This window comes from Eleutherodactylus coqui, chromosome 8 (assembly GCF_035609145.1).
Source record: "Eleutherodactylus coqui strain aEleCoq1 chromosome 8, aEleCoq1.hap1, whole genome shotgun sequence".
NCBI lineage: Eukaryota > Metazoa > Chordata > Amphibia > Anura > Eleutherodactylidae > Eleutherodactylus > Eleutherodactylus coqui.
Window position 1 is genome coordinate 69040223 of NC_089844.1, and position 22331 is coordinate 69062553.

At 41.3% G+C, this 22331-nt stretch overlaps 1 protein-coding gene across 4 annotated transcripts in view; it reads right to left on the reverse strand.

The window, feature by feature from the left end:
• The window catches only part of OSBPL6 (oxysterol binding protein like 6), a 257243-nt gene that overhangs the window by 154047 nt on the left and 80865 nt on the right, over window positions 1-22331 (reverse strand). The window contains exon 1 of one of the 4 annotated variants that reach the window (XM_066575777.1): window positions 13960-13977. The exons of the other annotated variants lie outside the window; for them this stretch is intronic. The gene's annotated coding sequence lies outside the window, so the exon portion shown is untranslated. Of the gene's footprint in view, window positions 1-13959; window positions 13978-22331 lie in introns of those variants that run through there. 4 annotated transcript variants of the gene reach the window in all.

The window sequence follows — 22331 nt, forward strand, 5'->3', positions numbered from 1 at the left end:
ATAGAGGTTCTTATTTTATACACTCAGTCACAGTAAAATGCGCTACTTGACTAGCTACGGTTTAGGTAAGGAAGTCTAAAGCCCTTGAAGTGTAGCAAGAGGATTCTTTACGCTACAGCACTAATTTACGAATTTAGGAGTCCAGTGGTAGCATTTAATTGAATTCTGTCTCAATGATATTGTATTCTGTATCACGGAATGGTATTGTGTGGCACATAATAGAATTCGGTTACAGCAGGGACCATTGATCCTCAAACAAATCCTAACAGTTTATGTATTGAAAATGTCCTTAAAGGGGTTGCATCAGAAACACAAGGTATCCTCTATCCACAGGATGTGGGATAACTTTCTGATCAGTGGGGTTCACCACCGAGACACCTACTGACTAGAGATGAGCGAGCACCCAAATGCTCGGGCCCGCATTATTCAAGTCGAGCTTTTCGTAAATTCAGGAGCTCTACTCGAGTAACGAACCCCATTGGCTACAATGGGAGACTCGAGCATTTTTGTATGTAGAACGCAGGATCCCAAGCTTTTTTCTTTTTTTTCCTTGGTTCGTCTGTCTCTCCCTCCCCCTTCCCGACCAAAAATTTTCAAATGACGTGCGCTCCATCGTGGCAGGCAGGGGCCAAAACAGGCACGTCACAGCGGGGAGGGGCCAAAAGCTGGGGTGGGGTTGAACGTGATTTGATGCTCCTTCGAGTAACGAGCACCATCGAGTACGCTAATACTCGAACGAGCATCAAGCTCACCAGAGTATGTTCGCTCAACTTTACTACTGACTAGAGATGAGCGAGCATACTTGCTAAGGACAATTACTTGAGCGAGCATTGTCCTTAGCGAGTACCTGCCTGCTCGGAAGAAAAGATTCGGGTGCCGGCAGGGGGCAGGAGCGGTGGGGGAGAGGAGGGGGGAAACGGAGGGGAGATCTCTCTCTCCCTCTCTCCCCCCCCCCCCCGGCTCACTCCTGCAACTCACCGCTCACCCGCGCCAGCACCCGAATCTTTTCTTCCGAGCGGGCAGGTACTCGCTAAGGACAATACTCGCTCGAGTAATTGTCCTTAGCGAGTATGCTCGCTCATCGCTACTACTGACCCTGAGAATGAGGGTCCCGTGTACCCCTCTGCTTATCACTGCAGGGATGCTGTTCCGACCTGGAGTGATGTCACACTGAATAGAGCGCTGCCGATTATGCATGGTCAGCACTCCATTCACTTCAATTGGGTGACGGAAATACCTTGCCGCTCGGCTATCTATGAAGTCCCATTGAAAATAAATGGAACGGCAGAGTGCTTGCGCAATGGTTGCTCCATTCATTCTCCTCCTCATTGTGAGGGCTGCAATAAAACCCACTTTGAAGAGGATAGGGAACAGAGGAACCCTGTTTTTGGGGTCAGCAGTGAGACCCCCAGCACGTCCTTTGGATAGAGTATAACTTGTAATTCTGGTACAGCCCCTTGCAAACATGATTTAATTCGTTTACTCAATAACACTGGACAACAAAAATGTACTTTGAAATTTTTTACTTTCTCAAAATAGTTAAACCAACCTAGTTTTGGGTCGAGAAACACGATAATGATATTATTATTCGCTCTGGTTTTTAAGATATACTAGTCTCAAATTAAAATACTAAAAAAAAACTTTGAAGTTCTTTCTTTTCTCAAAATAACTAAACTACCCTATTTTGGGTCGAGGAAAATGAATGTGACGTTATATTTTGTTTAGTAGGCCTAACTCTGGTTTTATAGATACACTAACTTCAAATAAATGGGCTTAATCACGTGAACGGATCCTCTTTGCTAGTCGCTTGTACTCCTTTTCTGCAGCGTCTCTTGTCACTGTCCAACAGTAGTCCGCAAGCAGTAAGCAGATAAGCGTTATGTTTTCCCTGATACCTTCGTTCCATTTTCGATATATCCTGATGGAATCGCTCTCCATGTTCGTCACTCATGGCACCGCAGTTGTCAGGGCTACATCTCCGAGCCAAGAGCTAACTCAAAGTTTTCAATGTCATTTTTGCTTCTTCCATGATGAAATAATTAAGAAATATTTATTTTCAAGATTTTCACTGTTGACCAGTGTAATTAGACCGTTAGACCAAATCTCAAGACATAACTGGTTAGGTTCTTTAAGGACCAATTCGATAAACACTATATTGGAAATTAGCATTTTGTGTCACAAAAAGATATTCTGAGACACATGTTGGTATTTTGGGGCACAGCAGATAGATAGACATTATCCATTCTTGTATCTATGGTAATTCATTTTTGCATAGATAAAGTTACAAATAAAACACATCGTGTTGACTAATGAGGTTTTGGAAAAACTTGCCCAGTGGTGCCATGGGTTAAGAGTTTAATTTGTTCCGTGACGGAGCTCTTAACCCAAAATACTCATAAGTCAAATCAATTTTCCCCATTGAAATGAATGGAAAAGCCATTAATCCGTTTCGGATCACAAAGCTCTCACACTGATTTCAATGGGGATGGCATTTCCCCATTGAGAGCAATAGGATGCCGGCACCCCGCAGTCGTATTCAGGGAAGAGCTTTAAATATAAGCTCTTTCCTGAAAATCATTACTATCTGTAGTAGAAAAATTGAAAAAATATATACTCATTTGTCTACCGCGGCTCAGGCGCATCTAGCCGCCGATTCTTCTCCCTGCACTGCTCTGAAGCTTTTCAGCAGGCAGGGATTAAAAATGCAAGGAGAATAAGTGGTGGCAAGACAGGCCTGAGCCCTGGCAGTGGCGGACAGGTGAGTAAATATTTTTTACTACAGCTAGGGATGATTTTTCAGGGAAGGGCTTATATTTAAAGCCCTTCCCCGAAAATCACTGCAGGGGTTGCCAGCAGGCCATTGATTTCAATGGGGCCCCTGGAAGCAGTGGTGGCCCCATTGAGAGCAAGGCTTGCAACCTGAGTTTTTGCCCTTTAATCAGAGCAAAAATTCAGGAGAGAGCCTGCCCTCAAGCTGAGGCACTCTTAAACCGAGGTATTAAACCAAGAACCAAAAAATATTAGCATAATTATATTTGTACAACAAAAAAAGAGGGGGCGAAAGCTATAAAACTTTACTTTTAATATAGGTCTTTAGAATATATTCACGTGTGACATCTAGCAGAAATAGAATGTTAACATTTCAACAATAACAGCAAATACCAAAATGCAGCATAAAGGGGATAACAACTCTGACTAATGGAGACGTCCCATAGGTACACAGTAGATACAAAAATAGATTGGAAAAGTCTTACCAATCCCTAAAGACTGCTGGGTTGCAGGAAATTAATTCTTCCGCAGAGGGTGGGGACGGTATCTGCCCTTGATATACTCTAACAAGAGGCTACGCTTCCCTAAGATGCCTATAATATAGGGTGACCGCTCTGACTATGGAAGACCACTTGCAAAGCCTATCCCTTACAATAGGATATCTCCGATGACCCTGAAGGTCCCTCCCAAATCCACCATTCTATGATTCTATGAGGAATCCCTGAAATATCACTGAAAAAATGTAAAAGCCTTTTTAGTGCCATACATACACAGCATAAGCTGGGTACTCATTATAGCCTGCCCTACAACATTGAGGGTTCCCTGATGAGCGTGGAACAGACTTCCGGCTGAAATGTGTTGGGATGCCATGATTACATATAATTTTCAGGAACATATCCATATTCGGCTTTATTCCGTATCTCCAGGAAGACTTTTAGCACTGGGCAGAGTAACATTTCACACGTAGATATTAGAACCACTCATAATAATCACTAGTTACATAGCTGAAAATAGCAGCCACAAGGACAGGAAAGGAAAAATGGGACATTACAGTTAAAATGTAAATTACTGGTTGTGGGTAAAGAGACATAATTACCTAAAATATGATTGACAACTACTGGTAAGGAATGAGGGAGAAAAATCTAAAATGATGGTGATATGAAAAATGATATTAAAAACTGGAATGATGGGAACAAACCTACAGCCCCTATATTGTTGGCAGTCTTGATGTAATGCTCTTATAGCCATGTATCTTCCACCACATACTTTGTACTATTTTAACAGTTTTTAAAACAAATCTCGATGACATCATAAATTCCCCCTATTACACTTCTTCAATGTTCTCAAACCCCATTGTTCTTAGTTCATTGATGCACCATTTGTTACTTTTCCATATTGCAAACATCGTCAGCACCAAAAACGTTGTGTACCCTTGATTTTATGTCCTGATGCCATCTACCTAACATGTAAGTGCCCAGAGGACTAACTTGAAGCTTCTGGGCCCCAATGCAAAACCTGTAACAGGGCCTCCAACTATAATGCTTTATTCATAGTACTGGGCTCCCTATATGGAGAAGAGAGGCCTTATGGGCCCCCTAAGGCTTTTGGGCCCGGATGCAACTGCGTCCCCTATAGTTATGCCCCTGTAAGTGCCTATTTCCTTGGTGTTCAGCTGGACCTCTTCTGCTCTCCTTTGCCATGACACAGTTGATTGTTTTAGCTCATAGCAGCTTTGTTCTCATTTTCACTATCAGTAGCTGAGATAAATAAAGACATGGAAAACATAGCAGCTGAGGCCTAACAGACACACAAGTGTGACCACATATAGGGACCACATTTTTTTATTTAATTGGGGAATAAGTTGAGGTCACCAGAACAGACATTCGATAAGGAAAATTTCATTTAGGCATTTTTGCTATGATGTCCTGCAGTCGACATGGTTCTACGTAAAAGTCTATGAAGAGCTATGGAAATAAGTAAATCGAGCATGCTCGACTGTTTCCCCATCTCCCATAGATGAATACAGGAGACATGGAAATAGCTAAGCACACTACTCATAAACCCGTACATTGGAAGAAATACCAGTTAACTACTTTCACTTTGACCTAATATTAGGGTAGCAAGTGGAAATACAGGACACCATTCTTCCAGTTGGTGGGAGACTCCGCAATCAGATTTTATTTGAAATGTACAATGAGATACCCCTTTAACTATGAGAATTTTGGTAGGTGTGGCGGCAACGTGTCAACAGATGTACACTCTTCCCACTGAACACTTGGAAAATTAGTATTTATAAGGTTATATCTTTAACCCTTTCCAATCCACTGTCTGACGTCTGAAGACATTCTGATTGAAGGCTGTACAGCTCCGATGTCGGAAGACGTCCGGCAGGGTATTCTTACTGTATATTATTGGCCGCTCTGTTGTCGGGGGCCTCTCCAGCATGTCCCATACCGCAGTACTGGCTCTAGCCAGCAGATGGCACCATTGTATAATGGCAGAAAGAGAAAGCCCCCTAGGAAACCCTGAATCCAAAATTAGATTGCAAAGGGTTAAAAAATCTAATTTATCCAAGGCTGAAATCTGTGGCCTTGCTTAATACTAGCTATGATATTAAGTATAATACTCAAATGCCAATATCTGGTCACGCAATTACTAGGTAAAGTCTTAACCTTCCAACAAAAACACTAAAAAAAAGTCTCAAAGTCTCAAACTGCTACCGGTCACGTCTAGAGTAATAAATACTAGGAATAATAAAAAGCACTCCATATAGTGCAGGGACCTCTGGCAGTAAGCATAGGGCAATACTGGGCAACAAGAAATCCACTTACCTACACAGGCACAACACTCAGATATGTGTTTCAGTGCGGGACAAACACAAAGATGTCTGTGCGGCGCTGAAATATGTAGTCTAATAGATAGTTTTTCACTATCTATTGGTGACTCCATCTTCAATATCAGCAGTGCCCGATGATTTTCTGCATTTCTTCTTTTTTTTGTCTACAGTAATGACTTTATTATTCAGGAAGTTGGCCTTCTGTAGCAGTCAAAGGGCAGCTGCTTAGTACTAATCCTTACATAAAAATGTCAAAAAACAACAATGCCCTCTGTGCCCTGTTGCACATCTTTTTGTATCTTGCACCAAAAACGGGAATGGCTTGCGGGAGGGGGGATATAGTACAAAAATAAATCATTAAAGTGATCTGAAATATTGTTTTCCTCTTCTATTAGTTTAGAACATTCTGGTAGAATTCCACTATTTTTCTCCTTCTGCAGGCTGCACCCAAAATCGTGATAAGAAGAATTTTATATACAGAGATGCATAACAGTCACTTAGGAATTTTCCTTTGGAATAAAAAGATAATATTACAGGGAGATGCCAGAGGAGAAAAATCTGGTTTATGCATATTACATGAATCCTAATTACACTAGGACAACACTGCACCAACATCTGTACTCTACGCACTGGAACTCGTCACCTAGAACAGAAGACCTTTCACTCTCAAATTAATTGGGACCCGGTTGCGCAATCAATTTATATTCTGGCTCTGTGTTAAATTTGGAAAATTAAAATGTCTTCTTAATAATGTGAGGTTTAACAGTTTAACGGCAGAGCTGTGGGCACAAAGAATTGTGTAAGGGCGGTTTTACATCTGCGTTAGGGGTTGCAGTTTCCTGCTTCGTTCGGGGAGCAGGAAAGGAGAATGTCTCTGTCTTATGACAGAACCGAACAGAGCCAAACGAACCCTATTGACTATAATGGGGTCCGTTCGATTTCCACTCAGCTGCAAAGCTTTTTCTTTCAGAATTTTGGGCCAGATCTGGGCAGTATGGCTATATATTACTAAAGGGTGACATTATGGCTCTATATTCCTACTTGAGGGCAGTATGGCTATTTATGGCAGTTCAACTATATAGTACTACAAGGGGTTATTAATTCCTACAGGGACAGTTTAACTACATATTACTACAGGGGGACAGTATGGCTACATACAACTACAGGAGGACAGTATGGCTATATACCACTACAAGGGAACATTATGGCTATATATTACTTTAGGAGTGCAGTATGGCTTATATTACTACACAGCGAACAGTACGACTATTTATTACTACAGAGGGACAGTATGGCTCCTTATTTACAATAGGGCGCTGTACGGACTATTACTACAGGGGACAGTGATGTGTGATTCATTATTCATGGGGCCTATCTTCATATATGAATTATGGCTATGAAAAAGTAAAGAGCCAAAGATATCTATGTGGAAACCTCTGCAGAGACAAGTTGTATCCAAAAGAAGCTGTCATGTCGATCTGGACTGGATGGAGAAGAAAACTGTGAGGTATGGCCTTAGTCGCACGTGGTTTTGCAACAAAGCTGTGTAGTTTGTAGATGGAAGGGATAAATGCTTTTCAGCATCTAGGAAAGCTGAGCGCTAAAAGGGAGCTTTGAAGTAGGCTTCAGAAAGACTTTCACATTCCCCCCAGGGGGTCTGTGATGTACCACAGCCCCTGCTAAACCAGAGCCAGGAAATGTATACAATAGCAGATAAGAACAGGAATAACCCCTTCACAAGCCAGTAACTTCTCCTCCCCATTTTTCGAGCTCGTTACAGCCAGACCTGATAACTTTTTGTAGCCAAAATTCAAACAAAGAGACTCTCTCTCAAACAAAGAGGAAAATGTAATATGGAAATTCTGACTGATCTGTACGTCGCAGCCCATCGACATAGATATTTTGCGAAATGTCACATCACCATGAATAAGAAGCTGGGACTTCTATCCTTACGGAATGCTCAGAAACCCAAGAACCACAGATCTGGGAAAATATATGTCCGCCCCCCTTCATGTGTGGGCTCAAAACGTATGTAAGATCATGAGAGGAAACGTCGCCATCATATTTTCATTGTGGGCCTCACCCACATGGAGTTAAGAAAAAAATATGGATTTCAATGTCTATGCGATGCAATGTAAGCAAGACCTCCACGGGGGCTGGAAGCAGCTAAATGGGAGTTACCTCACAAGGGGTTTAAAAAAAGAATAAAAATAAATAAATCGCACAGGAACGTGTGCTCAGAGTCAGCCCCTTGGAGGTCAAATGCATGAGGACTGTCCTATAATTCTGTGAGACTCCACACAAAGAATGGTAACACTCTTACTTTAATCCTTCCATTTTAATAACCATCTGTGAATATCTCATGTATGCCTCTTGCTTATTACCTTGTAACATCATTTTTGTATTTTTCTGTAATAAGCATTGCTACTTTTTAGAATTAAACTTTCAATTAATTAGTGAACCTCGTCCGTGTTAACACGAAACCATATCTCTAAAGACAGAACTGTGGCTAATAAGCATTCGGGTCCAATGCCCGTGAACGTTGGTGGTGGCAGCATGTATTTGTATGGCATTGTAGAGCTCTGGAGTGTACTAGAATGATTAGATCGTGATTTGAGCTTTCGCTTTGCATGCATGCAGAAGCCCGGGAAAGCTGAGTACAAATCAAACTGTGGTCTAGCAACTTCAAGCTTGCAATCTCAGCGATAGTGAGCACAGGGCTAGGCAGATTACAGTAGAATTGTGACAAAAGGTGATGGTCGCTTGTCTGGTTGACGTGCAGAGTCCCAGAAAGTTGGGTACCAGTCACTGCACAATCTAAGCCTCCCCCTCGCTACGTGACAAAAACCACAATGCTAATTAGACATGAAGTCACATGTGAGTCACAATGTGATTGTTATTCTTCCACTGGCTGCCTACATCAGTCATGTAGTCACTGTATGGTCTGTAGAGTGATGATGAGCAGTAGCATTCTAGTTTTGTGAACTGATAACTCATATCATACAGGTCATTCTAGAAAGAACAAACTTAATTAGTAGGGGCTGACTTGACTTTACAGCTTATTCCTTAATTGATCTTTGGTTCTGCATTTACGTACCAAGCTTGGTTTTGGTACTGTATTTATGTACGGATCTTGGTTCTGGTGCTGTACCTATGTTATGATCTTGGTTCTGGTGCTGTACCTATGTTATGATCTTGTTCTGGTGCTGTACCTATGTTATGATCTTGGTTCTGGTGCTGTATTTATGTAACGAAATGTTCTACTTTCAATGATTACAATATTATATACATGGAGTGTTGTAATTGTTTTATTAGACTAGCAGTTTGGGGATAATTTTCAATGGCTTGCTGCATCGTGGGCGTTTCACATGCATAATTTAATCACCCAGATAGAGAGTGTGTTGTTAAAATTTTGAGTCCCATCCCTAAAAGCGCCCCCTCCTGATAAATTTGATGTGGTCAGAAATGGGGGCTGGTTGAGGGTGGGGCTTAGAAAAATTGTCACTTCCCTCTTTTCCTCCCTGTAAGGTTGGGCTTACACAGCCATATGTGTAAAACACTGCATGATATAATGAAAAAAAGATCTGGTACCGTGTTAGGCAGTAGAGCAAAATGTGATTGTTCCCAGCATTTATTATACAGATAAGACCCCCATCAACAGTAATTCATGGACCATAAACTTTCACTCCCTTATCAGTGTTTAGCTCAATGTCTGTGTACCTCTTGTAGCAATTCAAGCCTGCTGACCCTCCCCCCCCCAACAGTAATTTAGGGACCATAAAACTTTCACTCTGCTATCAGTGCCTAGACAAAAAAAGTTTGTTTGCTGTTGCAGAATTCCTTTTAAGTGCGAACCAATCACATCCATATCTGTGCCTTGTCATAAGTATGTATGTTATAAGTGTGTATAAATATTCATGCCTCTTCAGATCTAATCCATAAGCCTGAAGAAGAACCCTGCGTTGGTTCGCAAGCTTGCTATTATTACATCATGTATTTTTGTTACCCCTTAAAAGGTGTCATATCTACAAGATTACGTCGTTTCTCTTGCTGGGAACAATCACATTAAACACTGCATGAGTCATGTAGCAGTTTACCAATGCGGAGTCGGCGGTCAGCTACTCTATCGCCACGTATGAGAAATGATATTGTACTGCACATGACACTGTAACTCACATGTCATGCGCAGTCTTCATGGTTTTTTTGTTAAAATTTCCTGCGCTGGATGTCGTTGATTACACGCCCATAGAGAACAATGGCTCTCTGACTGTGATACGTGGCAAACTAGAACATGCTATGTTCTTTTTTGTGCTCGCGTATTACACAATTCTTACATGCAAATGAGAGCGAACTAGCATAAGGCAATGTATTTGATGGTCTTCGAACTTTACATTCATGTAAGCCTGGTCTAAAGTTGAGAGGTACAGACATCTTATATATATATTCTCAATAGATACTACATACATAAGATAGCGGCTCGCCTGATCACATTACATCCAAGCCAAGCCGATTATGCAGTTGTTCTGAATGCAGAGAGGGGGGGGGGGGGGGGAGCCAATGCCAGGCTGATCTCTCGAGAACAAACAAATTGGGCAATTGAAACCCAATTGCCAGAACCTAATATTCCCCGACATCTGCCGTTGGGGGGAGAGTGGGTAGGCTGCCACACATTAGATGATCGTCTGGGGCTGCCCAAATCAGTGGGTTCAGTAAGACTATATCTACGTCAGAAAATTGGATTCAAACATAGTCCTTAGACAGAACCGTGAGATGTAGTCTAAATTGTGGTGCGAATAGACCCAAATCTGTATGGCCATCCTTCGAGCTGAAGTAGGAGTCAGCCAATCGCAGTGCCCCGCAGGTTGGATGTTGAGGTTAGACCTTATTAAGCATAATACTAAATTCTATAGTGATTAATTAGCTTAGTTTTAGGTCTTGTGAGAAATACTGTATGTTCATACTCTGGCGCGTTTGTTAAAAAAACACTTGACTTAAAGCTGCCATTATCAGCTCAGGAACTGTATTTGAAGAAACAGCTTGTCAGAAGAGATAAGCTGACTTTTCTTTACTTGAACTGGCCAAATTAAATATAACCCATAGACATTTTTATTAGATTACAAATAAACCAAATTTAAGCATGACCAGTCACATCTCTGAAGAAGCTGGACTCCCACACAGACGGCACTCTTAAATGTCAACCCTAGGCAAGATTCAGACTGAGTAATTACAAGAGTACGACTCTTCTGTACCTAGATCTGATGTGCTACACGGCTGATCAATATGAATATTCATACCCCCAGCATGATATATTTTCTACTGACGTAAGCTTTAATGTACCATAACAATGAGATTATAAGAAATCGGTTTTATCAGGCTTTATGTGTGGGAGGAAATTCTTCTATTCTTTTATAAAACATTTTTAATTACAATCACATATTCAGTCTTTTTGTCAATTTTCCTTACAGCAGGGGTACACAGCATTAACCATTTGCAATCCAATTTTTGGTTCAGGATTTCCTAGGGGGCTCTCTCTTTCTGAAATTATACAATGGCGCCATCTGCTGGTTAGAGCCAGTACTGCAGTATGGGACATGCTGGAGTGGCCCCCGACAACAGATCGGCCAGTAATATGCAGTGAGAATACCCTGCCAGACGTCTTCCGACATCAAAACTGTACAGCATTCAAGCAGAATGTCTTCAGACATCAGACATTGGATTGGAAAGGTAAAACTTAGGGGCCACATGGGATCCGTGATGCCATGTAGTGCAACCCCAAACCATCTGAACACAGAAATGCTCATGTGTGGGGGGCTCACATGTAGCTTCCATGTCAGAGAGAAGAGGAGAGGCACAAATTGCAAGAACAGGGATGAGCAAAATTAAGATTCCACCTTAAAGCGATACCAGGAAAATCAGGTTGCTTGACCCATTTTGTGGCACTCCATAAAGGAGTAGATGAGGTGGAGAAATGACTATTTATACAATGACTCTACTGTACGAGAGTTGTGAAATACTAGTCCGTTTCCACAACTCACATAATCTACAATGAAGAGAGTTGTATACATCCATGCTCTCTTACTTTCTGGAGTGCTCAAAAAGGAGAAAGGGATCACATTCTCCTAAAAAGTAGGAGTTTGGAAATAGCTCATGAGATATTTATGACATATACACTCCCTTCAAGTTTTTCTCTGGTTCTTAAGTTCAACTTACATTGTAACTAGAGATGAGCGAGCGTACTTGCTAAGGCAAACTTCTCGAGCGAGTCGGGTGCCAGCGGGGAGGAACGGGGGGGAAGATATCACTCTCCTCTCCCCTCCCCCCCCCCTGCTCACTCCCGCAACTCACCGCTCTCCCCCGCTGGCACCTGAATCTTTTGAGACGAGCGGGCAGGTACTCGCATAAGGCACTACTCACTCGAGTAGTTTGCCTTAGCGAGTACGCTCGCTCATCTCTAATTGTAACCCTTGGACCAAAAGCCAAAAGAGGTTGCACATAGAAGAATGTGCTGAATCAGATCTAATCTTAATGAGGTGCTCCAGACATTGAACCTCAAAGTATTGATGACCTATCTACATTATAGGTCAACAGTAGTTGATCTGCGAGGGTTTGCTGCTCTGAATCCTGATGATCAGCTTGTGCTCCAGCCAGCTATTAGTGCAAAGGGGATGGATATCCACATTGGGGTCGGAGGTAGAAGTGTAATAGAAGGCTTAACTCCAACTTAAATCAGTGGGTGCTATACCTTCTACAGCACTTCAATCTTCCACCTTTGACTCTAATGTGGACGGAGCCATCAACATACAGTCTACTGCAGTGAGTGTGGAGGCTGAGATCAGGTAATAGCCAGGAGTCTCAAGTGGCCGACCCCCGCCAATCGACTAATGATGACTTACATTGAGGATAGGCCATCAATACTGCAAGGGGTGCCTTCAAACCTCCTTTAACATCTGAAAAACAACTTCAAATAAAATAAGGGATTACAGTCACACAACATTAACAGGGAATTGAAGCCATAGCCAAGGCATTCAAGGGTTTGAGTCTAAAGAAGGCCTTTGTCAAAAGCGTTCAATCACCAAACTGAAAAGCTCCCAAAGGCAAGTACCCATTTAATAGAAATATTACATTATCCTAAAGGTTGCTGCTCATATATATATAGCTTTCTAATGTCCAGTTGCATAAGTATTATCTACAGCATTGCATGGTAATAGGTTGGCACATCGTCAATAGAAAACGCCAGCAGGCTTGGACAATATACAAGCCTTGACAGTTACACATTTATTGATAATCATTGCAATAATTTCAGGTTTGCCCTCATCTGATTAAAAGAATTTATAATTAATGTGATTTATAATTAGAGCTTTTTTGGCAAAGATTGAAGAGACTTTCCAGATTGCAGTGGAAAGAGAAAGTGTGGTGACCGAATGGTCAAAATGGGTCAGTTTTCATAAATGATTTATCAGTTCGTAATGGCAAAACTCAACTTCCTCTAACTCAAGATTTTTTTTAAATCAAGTGTTTGGGGGAAATGTGAATGCTCCAATACAAATTAGTAGGGAGCCATAAAATGCTCCATATGTTTTTTTTTCCAGTTTTAACATCTTCTCTCAGCTTTCACCTTACTTGCCTACTTATGAACAGTGAAATGATGAGGTATGGACATCAGGGCGATGGTGTGAAGTGGTGTGATAAGTGTACATGCAGAAGTGTCCATGTTCAGTGTTTAGAGGATGACAGCAGATAGTGATATAGAGCAAGTCAGCTGGTTTAGGTGACAGATCCTGACAGTCCATAACAGCCATTTTTGTATCTGACTTGTGGAAGATAAAAGATGCATAGTGTGGCTTTAAGATTTCCGGGGCCATGGTGAGAAACCCACATCAGCAGTACAAAAGCAAATAGAGGAGCAGCAGAACTTCCAGCCACCACCTTCAGGGTAGGACTTTGAAAACTGGATTGTAAAGGACATTTTCCTTTATCATCCGGATGCTTAATAAATGTGAGATAACCGCTACCCTTCCTGGCTGCCTGGACTCTCTGACACTGGGGTTATTGCGTTGCACATAGACATCACATCAGGGAACAGAGACCAGCCCTTAAACCTTTCCAATCCACTGTCTGACGTTATCCTACATTCTTATTGCAGCTTGTACAGCTCCAATGTCAGAAGACATCCAACAGGGTAATCTTACCGTCTATTGCCAGCCACTCCACTGTCGGAGCCTCTCTGGCGCAAACACACTGGCTTTAGCCAGCAGATGGCACCATTGTATAACAGCAAAAATAGAAAGCCTTTTAGGAAACCCCGAATCCAAAATTGGATTGGAAAGGGTTAACCTCAACCTCCAAACTCTTACCGTAGCGTAGCCTGATGAACGAGAGACATATACAGCAACAGCCACCGTGAATATCACCTCCCACTCTGGCTTACTACCCTAGGAGACTTTCCTTTTCTTCTGGGAGACTAGACATTCCACGAAATCTACAAATCCTCTGAATGCTGTACAAGCCAAGTGAGAAATCTCTCTGTGCCATTGCAATGCGAGGAGTGTGACATCAAAAATAGATTTCCTTCAGTGCATTGCCCTATTTGGAAAAACAGATTCTAAACATCTCAGTTAAGTAAAGCTAGATAGTTTCTTCAGAAACATTGTATAATACTTGTGCAACTATTTACAGATTGTTCTGCATAAATCTAAAATTCCGTCTTCACTGTTGGCACAAAATTGTCCCAAAGGCTTCAATATTTACATTCTGAAACAAAAACCGGCTAGAGCAATAGGCAAAGCTGTTATCCCCTGTATCCATCTGACGAGCGAATACACAATAACGCTTATTTACTGTATTTCTGCGATAGTCAAGCCCTAGAGCGGGAAATAAATCCAAATCTGGTTCACTCAAGTTACAAATCGAAATCTAAGAAGCGCTAGAGACTTTGTTTTCAGAATGATTGTGTTAGATCAAGTGTTTCTACCCAAAGCCCCTAAACGCAGAACTGAAAATCCATTTTGTACATTGCTGAAGATTTGTAGAGCTGTCCCACTTGACGTTCCACCATCCTTGTCTTAAAGTAAAAATCTCTTAAGCTCCACAGTGTGTGAATGATGCTCAATATAATGCAATCAGGTTTTCCCAACTGTAATGGATACTTAGATGCGTTTAGCATGTTTTTTTGTTCTGTTTTGTCAAAATTGTTGATTCTCAGCAGCCATAGAAATAGGATTCATGCTTGCTCATGGATCATTCCTTTTAATATTGAACTAGTAAGTGTGTCAAGTGTATGAAAGAAATCAAGAAGGTCAAGCAGTGCAAGAACCAGAAGGAATGCTGTCCACTAGAGATGAGCAAGCATACTCGCTAAGGGCAATTACTCGAGCGAGCATTGTCCTTAGCGAGTACCTGCCCGCTCGGAAGAAAAGATTCAGGTGCTGGTGGGGGGCAGGGAGCGGTGAGGGAGAACGGAGGGGAGATCTCTCTCTCCCTCTCTTCCCCCCCCCCCCCCCGCTCCCCCTGCTCACTCCCCCGAGTCACCGCTCACCAGCGCCAGCACCCGAATCTTTTCTTCCGAGCGGGCAGGTACTCGCTAAGGACAATGCTCGCTCGAGTAATTGCCCTTAGTGAGTATGCTCGCTCATCTCTACTGTCCACTAATGGTTACTAAATATATAGCTAGAGTTTAGTGATGAGCGAAGTTTTGAATTGGTTCAGGAGGTTTGCCGAACTTTTGCAAAAAAGTTTCGGGTTGGCCCGAATTAGTAAAAATTGAATCAGAAGTTCACCAAAACTCCTTAAACTGGTGTAGAACACAGCTTATAGCCATGAAAGTCCTGTATAACACTCAGAGTGCTTTTATGGCTCATAGACAGTATTATATATCAGTGTTCAGGACTAGTTTGAAGCAAACCGAACCGGTAGATCCCTGTTTTGAGCAGAACTTTGCTAAAAGTTTAGTTTGGATTCATACCAAACCAAGAAAACTTCTACAAGAAATAGAACTTTACTGGTTCAGTTCACTCAACACAACTACAGTTATTAGACAATGTCGTGTCATGACGTCACTTGGTTCGTGGCCATGCACATCTTGAAATTTACAGTGCACTTCAAAATGCAGTTTAAAGAATACAACACTCACAGAAACTGAAACACTATGACTTGGCCTACATTCTGTATAGCAATAGAGGAGAATTGAAGAAAAATACTTTACATCGGCGACAGTCTAGTCGTTTCCGGAAGTGATCCATTAATAAAGAATGATGTCATTTTATTGGACAAGTGAAGAATGTCCAGACACATTTCAATTTAGTTTAATAAATGGGTTGTGTCTATCGTATCGCACTAAATGGGATATATTTATCAATGCCTGATAAAAAAAAAAAGGTTCTCGTCTATGACAGCTTGGGCTGATTAAACATGCTTCACTTGTCTATTTTAATCAGCCAGTCAATATTATGTCAAATCTACAAACACTGCAAGTTTCACTAACGACATAGAATATGTCACATGGATATGTGGAACTGCACGAGCCTCATTCACTTCATTGGGGGTGAGCTGCAATACCAGGTACAACCCATATAAAGATGTAGAACTCTCACCAGAAAAAGGTCGCCATGTTTTTCTAATCCGCTAAAACCCTTTAACATTTATTTGATTTAGGGCCTTTAAGTAAACAGTATTAACAATAAAAAGTTTATATAAATCGCATTAATTTGGTGCCCAATGGCCTACAAATCCCTTTTATTTGAAAAGTGACAAAAATAACCTCATGAGTGTTACCTGATAATGTGGCATTCGCAGATGGTGGGTTCTCAATGGGCTATAGAACTTAATGGTTCTGAATATTCCAAAATATTGGAATATTGGTTAAATACATGTTTACCATTGTAAGTGAAGCCTGCACTATTGTGCCAACACCCTCTTGCTGATGTCTGTGTAATACGAGGGCCGACTCAAAAGTAATGAGATTACTTGTATTTTTTTTGTAGGTGGCAGATCTGGCAACACCGCAGAGGTGTTTGTGAACCTCATGCATCAACACATCTGAACCTGCAGTCGGACAGCCATACTCTTCAACATTCTGTCACAACGCGTGGAAGCATTTCGGACGTATCATCATGGCGAATGAAGTAGACTTTTCTTTAAAAGTACGGCAGAGCTGTGTGATTGAATTTTGTGATACTATCTTAACAGTAAAGCAGGTCCTGAAACGGGGTCTACACTTATGTATATTTATGCTACTTCAGTTTTGGGCATGAAGCTAGTGCTTTTTGAATCAGCTAACCAGGAAGCGCTGCTTGAAGACTGCAGACAAGTTTGCCGAATCTTCATGAGAAGAAGCGTGGCAAAGCGGACAGCGCCTGTTAGGTGATGTATTGTTTGGTTTTTTTTTTAATGCAGCGGGGGCTTATTTTCAGGGTAGGGCTTATATTTTAGGCTCCCAGGAAAATCCCAGCAAAGGAGCGCTACAAAGTTGCGCAACTTGACAGCACCACAAAAATCGCAATATTGATGCGATAAAATGCAGTGGTATTGCACAGAACACAGCTGCGACATTGCTGCAATTTTCTCATGGCGATATTGCTGTCGCCCATGTGAAAGAGGCCATAATGTGAGGCCGCCAGCTGAAGTCTGATCAATTATCGGAAAGAACAACCTAATAAATCTATGTATGATACACAACTGATAAGGTTGAAAAAAAGCCCATCAAGTCCGACCTATAATCCTAAAGTGTTGATGCAAAAAAGGCAACCCCCACCCTTAATTGCTCTATATTAGTAGGGAAAATTCCTTCTCCACTCCAAATACGGCAACCAGAATGAGTCCTCGAATCAACAACCCATCCCATCTAATAACCGTAACTTGTAATACTGTTACACTCCTGAAAGACGTCCAAACCCTGTAAGTGTGTAGGTATATATTTATGTATGAGAGTCCAAGGGTGCTGAAATATTGGACTATTACTATGGTGGGTCAATATTCTCTTTCTTCAATACTTCATGCTCCATATGTTACAAGACAGCTGGGGATCTCGTGATGCATTGTGCACTATGCAAGACCACAAACACATATTACTTCCACTACTCAAACTCTTGCTTGCCGTGAACGTCTTATCAAGCAGTTAAATAAAACTGGCAGTTAGAGAAGTGTTTTAGTTGGAATTATCCTCACGTTCTGCTTATTTTACAGGTCAAGGCATCAATATTTTACTATTCAGCAAAGTAATGTGAGAATTATCCACTAGAGCAGCTGTCTCGTAAAGGAGCTCCCATAAAGTTGATGAAAACCTGTTCAGGATATGTGTCTTACAGTGCACAATAAGATTGCTGATACATATCCATGTACTAGCGGTGTTCTTTATGCCAAAGGCTTTAGTTGTAAGGGGGTTCTGACTAATCCACTACTTTACGAGGCTAATGTTGTAGGTGACTTTGCACGGGTTGAATAAGGTGATGGGTCCTGATGGCATCCACTCAAGAGGTCTTAAGGAACTCCAATCTGTGACTGTTGCACCTCTGATTTGCTTAACCAGTCCCTTCTAACATCTCCTGATGACTGGAGATGGGCCACTGTTGTATCCATCCTTAAGAAGGGTAGTAAAGAAGAAGTCGGGGATTACAAGGTAAGTTAGATTTACATATGTAGTAGTTAAACTAATGAAAACTTTCTTGAGAAATAGGATATTTGACCACTTAAAAACCAACAACCTGTTGGACCATGAGCAGCATGGCTTTACTGAGGGCAGACTAATCTTATTGATTCTGTTGACTATGTCACAAACAAGGTGGGTGAAGGTGGCGCTGTTGATATCGCCTACCTGGATTACAATAAAGCCTTTGATACAGTTCCACATGAAGAGTTCTAAGATAAGTTACTGAAGAGTGGACATAATCCATTGCCAGCCTAATGGATTTGCAATTGATTAAAAAGATACCTATCAGAATGTAGTCAAGGGTATGTATTCTGAGCAGGGAGGAGTTACAAGTGGGACCACAAGAGTCTGTCCTGGTCCTATTTATATATTTGTAAATGACATAGTAGAAGGTTTGATAGACTGTCTGTTTGTGGATCACAAAAAAGTGTGTAATAAGGTTAGTACTCCTGGTGGTGTGTCTTGAACATGGAGAATAATTTTTATTTTTTTGAATAGACAAAACAATGTATCCAAATGCAAAATAATGCAGTTGGGGAGAAGGAATCATCAGAATGAGTATTATGTTGGCTGATCTATGTTATCCCAGACTTCAAAAGAGAAAGATTAGGGGTTCTGATTTCTGAAGGTCTCGAAACAAGACAACAGAGCGGTCAGACAACAAAGAAAGCAAGTAGGGTGCTTGGCTGCTAATAGCTAGAGGTATTAGTTTTTAACATTTTGCCTCCCTAAAAACGCAATAAAAGTGATCAAAAAAAGCCATATGTATTCCAAAATGGTACCAATAAAAACTATAGCTCGTCTCGCAAACAATAAGCCCTCACAGAGCTCCATCCATGGAAAAATAAAAATGTTATAGGACTTCGAATCCGGCAATTTAGAAGAAAAAAAAAAGATTTCCCCAAATAATGTTTTTATTACAGAGAAGTGGAAAAACCTAAAAAAATGTAAAAGTTTTGGTATCATCGTAACCGTACCGGCCCGCAGAAAAAATGTAGTGTGTCATTAATGCTGCATAATTAACACTTTAAAAAAATTCTATGGCAGAATTGATGCGTTTTCTCTCCCTACGATCATAAAAAAAATAATACAAGTTTTACAATATAGTCTATGTACCCAAAAATGGCAACGATAAAAACTACAGTTCGCCACGCAAAAAACAAGCCCTTATATGGCCACGTCGACAGAAAAATAAAAAAAGTTATGGCTTTTGAAAAATGGAGATGAAAATCAACCAAAAATTGTTTGGTTCTCAACGCCAAAATAGGCCGCGTCCTTAAGGGGTTAAGTATTGGAAGGTGGACCCTAGTAAGATAGAATCCACGTTCTGCTTTTTTATTTCCAACTTGTGATTTACTTAAACCTGTCCAGGAACCTGAACTTTCCCCTACGGTGAGATCACTGTTCTTATTCTAAAAGCAACTAGTTGGGAGTGAGGGGGGACTGAAACCTAGGAAAATTAGGGGGGAGAATGAGAAAGGAGAGAAACGGAGGAGAGAAGGAAAAAAAAGGGTGTGGAGGGTGGGGGAGAGTTCCTACCTAATGAAATGTAAGATGTGAGGGAAGCGAGATTACATGTAGCCAAAACTCCAGCAATGTGACCGAACTTTACTGGAATGACACTAATCCCCTTGCTACCCAGAATTCCCTCTGGTGCTTTTGTGTAATTAGGAGTTATAAGCATTACGGTATTCCATTGTGTCTTGGAATTCAATCCAGTAACACCAGGTTTATCTGAACTTGTCTTGTGTATCTTTTAATGATGCCATCAGGTCCTCCATCTCCATCGTCTCCTTTATCATACTGAACCACATCCAGACCGAAGGAGGGGGGGTAGTCTGCCCCCATAACCTAGGTTTACAGGCTCTTGCTGCGTTCACCAGATGTCGCACCACCGAACACTTACATGTAGCCAGTGGCATGTCATTAAGGTGTAACAGGAACAGCGCAGGTAATTTGGGTAGGGTGAAATTGGTGAATTTTAAAGTGATTTTCCACACCTCAGTCCAAAACCTGGTCAGCAATGGGCATTCCCAGAATATGTGCAGCATTTTACCCTGCTCTCCTCCACATCCCCAGCACATCAGGGAGACGGAAGGGAACATAAGCCAGAGGGCACCCTGTACCAGTGAGTGAGTATTTTGAATCCCGACTTGTGGATTTTGCTAGAGACAAATAATTTATGTGTGAATGTGAAAATTCTCTGTCTCTATTCCCCTGGAAGTGGTAATCAACAGATCTCTCTCCCAGTTATTTAGGTATGATGGGGCTGATGCGTCTGACTTGGAATCCAGTTGGTTATAGATGTGAGAAAGAGTGTGTCTAGCTGTTAACTTTTTAAATGCTTTAATTCTAACAGCGGCAATTAAATCCCTCAATTGATGTTCTGGTGTCCATGTGTGGTTGCCATGGCAGCGGGGGACCTTCTGAAAGCCCTCAGGGCTGCCATTGTAGATTGCCTATTAAGCAATGCCTTTCGTCACCCCATCTCCAAGAAAAAAAATGTACATTTCAGTACATTATATGGTACATTAAATAGTGCCATTTAAAAAATGAAACTCGTCCCACAAAAACCCTCAAACATCTCAATTAATCTATAAATATGAGAATTATGATTTTTTTTTTTAAACATGGGGAAGAAAAACTGAAAATGGAAAAAAAAGGTTGCGTCCTTAAGGGGTTGACATTATAAGTAAGTTCAGGAAATAAGGGTTATTAGAAAACTAAACACTGGAACAAGAAGGCACAATCTGAGATTAGTTGAGAGGAAGATGAGAAGCAACATCAGAAAATATTATTTTATGGAGAGAGTAGTAGATACTTGGAATAAACGTCCAGCAGATGTGGTTGGAAAATCAACAATAAATGAATGGGAACTGCTAAGCAAAAAACTCTCCTAAGAGAAAAATAAAGGAAATATAACGGAAGACTAGATGGCCCATGTGGTGTTTTTTTTGCTGTCAGATTCATATGGCTCTCAGTTATACTGATTTCTCTCAAGATCTAAAAAGAAGTAGAAGCTAGTTACTACTATGTGTCTCATGTTACATGATTATTCAATGCCTCTGCATAGTTGGAAGGATTGGAGGATTCTTCATCATTGAGCACCAATGAGAGCTGAGAGGGGGAGGAGCCCCTGGGAACCAAGTGAGAAAGTAATTAGCCCCATGAGAACTTATATGGCTGATAGGAAGTAGTTACCAAACAGTTCCTGTGCCAGAAACTAAAAGCAGCAAAAATCTAGAATACAAACAGCTAAGCTTAAACGTTTGCACACAATTACTGAATATAAGGATTCAGAAGCAAAGTCAAGTTTAAAATTTTTTTAGATCAAGGTACAATTTAAATTTACTGTTGTGAGAGATAAACCAAACAAAACTGATATTTAAATGGACACTTATATGATACGAGGGGCTGCTGATAAGTCTTTGGCTTTACCCAGAAAGAAACGAGATAGGAAGATGAAACTTTCCATTTATTCCACATACTCTCCACTGATGCCAACACACTTCTTACATCAGTATTCCAAGTTCTGTAAGCCTTGCAAAAAGAAGGATTTTGGTTGTGCCTCAAACCAGTCATCCGTAGCAGCATTAGAAAATGGTGTGAAATTTGGTACCCTTGGAGGTATTTCTTCAGGTTTGGAAACAGATGATAGTCAGAGGGAGCTAGATCTGGTGAATAAGGTGGGTGGTCAACCAGCTGGAAGCCTAGCTCCACCAGTTTTGCCGTGGTCGCTTGTGCAGTGTGAGCGGAGGCGTTGTCTTGCAGGAACAAGATTCCTTTGGATAGCTTGCCACGCCTTTTGGCCTTCAGAGCTGCCTTCAATTGGTTCAAAAGTTCAATGTAATACCTTGCATTGATGGTGGAACCATTTTGAAGGTAGTCTACTAGCAGCACGCCCTCCTTATCCCAGAACACAGACGCCATCACCTTAGTGGCTGACTTTTGCACCCTGAACTTCTTTGGGCGAGGAGAACCACTGTGCCTCCACTCGTTTGACTGCTCCTTGGTTTCAGGGTCATACAAATAAATCCAGGTCTCATCTATAGTGACCAGTCGATCCAGGAAGTTCTTATCAGT